The sequence below is a fragment of the Eublepharis macularius genome, chromosome 18 (assembly GCF_028583425.1).
Source record: "Eublepharis macularius isolate TG4126 chromosome 18, MPM_Emac_v1.0, whole genome shotgun sequence".
Lineage (NCBI taxonomy): Eukaryota > Metazoa > Chordata > Lepidosauria > Squamata > Eublepharidae > Eublepharis > Eublepharis macularius.
This window is the reverse complement of record NC_072807.1, coordinates 18898223-18902490: the sequence shown is the minus strand read 5'-3', so window position 1 is coordinate 18902490 and position 4268 is coordinate 18898223. Positions and strand designations below refer to the sequence as shown.

The following is a 4268-nucleotide window of genomic DNA, read 5'->3' as shown; positions in this document are numbered from 1 at the left end:
CAATCTCACTCTCCACCCCCCCAACCATTCACCTGGGTGGTGTGGGGTAGTGGTGGTGGAAGGTGGGGAATAGGCCTCCTGGGTGCATTCCCAGAGTGGCGTGACTCCTAGGAATGATGCCATTGTACTGGGAGCTGTGTATGCGCAAAAAGGTGATTGCCAGGTCCCCTTCTCCTACCCGAGGAGCATGCTTGCCCTCTGAAGCAGGGCCGATTCCACACGGCTTACCTGAAGCCGGGACGTTGCGGAACATTGTGGATCATGCCGGAAAAAACATGGAAGATCGCGTTTTCTCATGCGAGTTTTATGCGATGTCGCGCAAGTTTTGTGCGAGAAAACGCAATCTTCCACATTTTTTCCGGCATGATCTGCAATGTTCCACAACGTCCCGGCTTCAGGTAAGCCGTGTGGAATCGGCCCTGATCTACTTTGGCTGGGCCTGAGTGTGCAATCCCCACCCCCACCTGTGAATGATCACCTGACTGTGAGTGTGGTATCTATGCCTGTACAATGTGTGCACGCGCAAGCTCTGTCCCTGGGATCACAAAAATCAGAAAAAGAAACTCGATCAACACTCAGTGAGCAGGCTTTTGAGTTCATTGGGTCCTTCTTCAGGTTGAATGTGAAGCAAAGGTTAAAAACAGGGCAGTGGGGGAGAGCATACATTGATGCCTGGCATGCACTCAGGTCTGCAGTCTGAAATAGTCTTGATGCAAAAGAGGTGTGAAACTGACGTAATTAATGTAGACTGTACAAGATGCATGCACACACACACAAATCTGAAGCCGTACCATATAGGCTTCTGGGACAAAACCCCCAGAGCAGTTCTTCTTTTCATATACCAACAGTAATGCAGCTCTGTGTCCAATGCTAATCAGAACAGAAATATCAAGAAAAAGTAATTCAGAGACAAAGGGCACAATACATTTTTTAATGAGACGGACCCATCATTTTTTTTCCTCTGCAGCCTCACAGCAGCTGTAGGGCATGTCATTTTTAAATTCCACAGGAGTTCAATTTAGCTCAGGTCCTAGGGTTGCCAGCTCCAGGTTGGGAAATTCCTGAAGATTTGAGGGGTGGAGCCTGGAGAGGGTGGGATTTAGGGAGGGGAAGGTACTCCCGCAGGATATAATGCCACAGAGTCCACCCTCCAACGCAGTATTTTCTCCAGGGGAACTGATGTCTGCCGGCTGGAGATCAGTTGTAATTCAAGGAGATCTCCCAGTTAACACATTAGGGTTGCCAGCCTCCAGGCAGTGGCTGGAGATCTCCTGGAATCACAACTGGTCTCCAGGGCACAGAGATCAGTTCACCTGGAGAAAATGGCTACTTTTGGGGGTGAACTCTAAGGCTTTATACCATGCTGTGGGTCTTTCCCTCCCCAAGCCTTGCCTTCTCCAGGATTCTCCCCTTTAAATCTCCAGGAATTTCCCAACTTGAAGCTGGCAACCCTATAATACATGGAGGCTGCCAACCCTATTGATGGACCACAACGGGGGTTGGGGGGGGAGCTGTGTCCCCATCCCACTTTCCTCAAATGAGCCAAATGGTGAGCTATTTGCATAATTTTGGAGTGTATGTTAGCAAAGCTGGAGTTAAGTTTTAGGTGGCTTTAGGCAATCTGAAGAAGCAGGATTCTTAACAATTTCATCCAACTTAAAAAAAAATACAGCTAGAGAGATTCCCACCCCCCCACCCTCTTCCCGACATGATTCTGTGAAAAAACAGCTTTGCCATAAACAGATTTTACTACATGAGAGTCAAATTTTATTACATCATTATTAGAGTGTTCCACAGAGCCATCCAATTGGTGTTCCCTATCAGGGCCCTGGTGGTAGTACCAGAGTGTGAACATGTCATCACAGTTCCCCAATAAAAAAGTTTTATTGTGTCTCAGCGCACATTAAAAACAACACAAACTGCATTAATATACTCTAATTTACTTTTTTGTTATGGAACAAATGACAAACTTGGTGCTAATGAGGTCATATTTTCCATTACCCCAATACAAACTCTGGTTTAAGCCAGTCCTTTGAGATTTCCTCTTGGAAAGGAAAAATGGTAGGCAGGCACACATACACAGTAGCACACACACTCACACCCACCACTGCTTCATTGTTATTCTTCCAGTTGTCTTATCAGAACCACAGAACTTCATATTTAAGCTTGCTATAGAGGAAGCATCCTGAAATGTGCATTTTAGTTTACATTACGGTTTTACCTTCTTTCCCCTCACAGTGAGAATATATTTATTTTGACACTGCAAGCAATGCCTATAGATGTTCCATTTACTTGTCCCAGTTATCCACCCGATTTACCTGCCTGGAATGAGAGGAGTAAGAAAAAATGGCCTTCACATTGTGACACTCTAGAGATTTCCCCTAGTCTCTATGGTAAAGATGTGGCATTTTTTTACAGAGCAGCATAAGAAAGGAAGGAGGAGATTCAAGTGTATGTAAAATATTACAGCTTCAATGTGCATGGTGTTTTATATGAGCCGTATCAATTTAGCATGACCCCAGTGATGCAATATATCCTTGGAGTGAACTGGCAGGTTAACTTCCAGCAAAATTCCAAGTGGGACTCAGTTTCTTCGAGGCAGATATAAGGTCCCAAACCATGCCTGAGACCCACATAATCCCAGGTAAAATATAATGAGATATCACAAATATATGGCCAAACATATAGATGATGTGGGCGACATAAAATCAGTTTAAGAAACGGTACCCTTTCTGATTACAGTAAGCCAAAATCCACTTGTCCTCCAAATAGCAGGCCTACAGCATCCGGTATTCCCAGGCGGTCTCCCATCCAAGTACTAACCAGGCCCAACCCTGCTTAGCATCTGAGATCAGATGAGACAGGCTGTGTTTAGGGTGGTATGGCCGTAAGTAATAGCAGGCCTATATAACCTAGAAGGCCAGGTAGCCAGAACCATTCTCACACCAGACTCAAGCCTGCTCAAATACAAATGCAGGGAGCTTAAGAATTTGGTTTCTGCTGCCTTGCTGGGCATGTGGAAATCAAGGATATTTGTTGAGAATTTGTAGGCCATGTTACATGGTTCAATAGTTGTGCAACTCTGGTCTAAAATAATTGAGGCCCTGGTTAATGTGCATTCAGATAGGGTCCGGCCTGGATTCACATTTGAGCCTAAAATTCCAGTAAACTCCAGTTTTTGCCAGATTGTATGTTTAACATATAAAGTACACCCTAAGTTACACTAATGAACTACCGGATCCGCAACTGATTTTACCCTAATCTACTGCTGTCTTCCATTATTACCCCTAACCCTTGCTCTACTAGGGCTTTTTAAAAGAAATCAAAGTGTGTTATTTTATTGCAAGTCATCAGAATGGAAAAGGATGTGAGGCTGATCTTTTGAAGCGTAGTGGAGGGTCTTTTTCTCCACCTATATACCAATCAAAGGGCAGTTGCTCACACTCACAGCACTCTTGTAGAAATAAGGATATTTGTGCTACACTTGAAGGAATACAAAATACATTTCCTACTCAGAGGAGTCTCTGATATCACTGTAACGAGGAAGGCTCAAACATGCACAGGTTCAGCTTGCAACCTGTTCGCCAGTCATGATCAGGCAGCCAATTTTTCGGCGGATGGTTGATTTGTTTGTCAGTGCTTTCATCCATGTTAAGGAGGTTGCTTCAATGTTTTGCTTCCTAACAGTACCATGCAATACAAGAGACTTTTTATACCTGCACATTCACAGGGACTACTTGAGTTCTAATCCTCCCATCCCATCCTGCTGCAATCGACAGGCAACAGTTTAAATAGACAGTTCAATCAGTTTTGAATAAATGCTGTATTATGGGGGAAAATGCACTGTTCAGTGCCTGTTTAAGTAGTCCAGAGCTATGTTAGTGTCTGATAATCTGTTTGTCAGGTGCTTAAATCAAACTGAGGTGGTGCTTGGCTGGCATTGTATCTGACTACTCAACACAAGATTGCCAAGCATTGTCTGGCAACTGGTGGGACGGCTGGCGGGGGGGAAGCTTCTCATTTATTTACAGTATGTTTTATCATAGAGTTCTGGTGATTCCTAAAGCTTCCTGGAAACTATGTTAAGAATACTGGGCTTTACCATTTTCCTAGGCCTACCCTCATTTACTTCCAGTGGCTCTAGAACTCTATAGTAAGAACTTCCTGTAAGCAGGCAAGACCTTATTTTTTTTTTAAATTTAACAAGACCTGAGGTGGAAAATTCCCTGCACCCACCAAGAACTTGGCAGCCCTAGCCCAACATAACA

The 4268-nt window shown here is 44.3% G+C and overlaps 1 pseudogene; it reads right to left on the bottom strand.

The window, feature by feature from the left end:
• Window positions 1-2774: 2774 nt before the first annotated feature.
• On the bottom strand, window positions 2775-2893 carry LOC129345880 (5S ribosomal RNA; annotated as a pseudogene).
• Between the last annotated feature and the right edge of the window lie 1375 nt (window positions 2894-4268).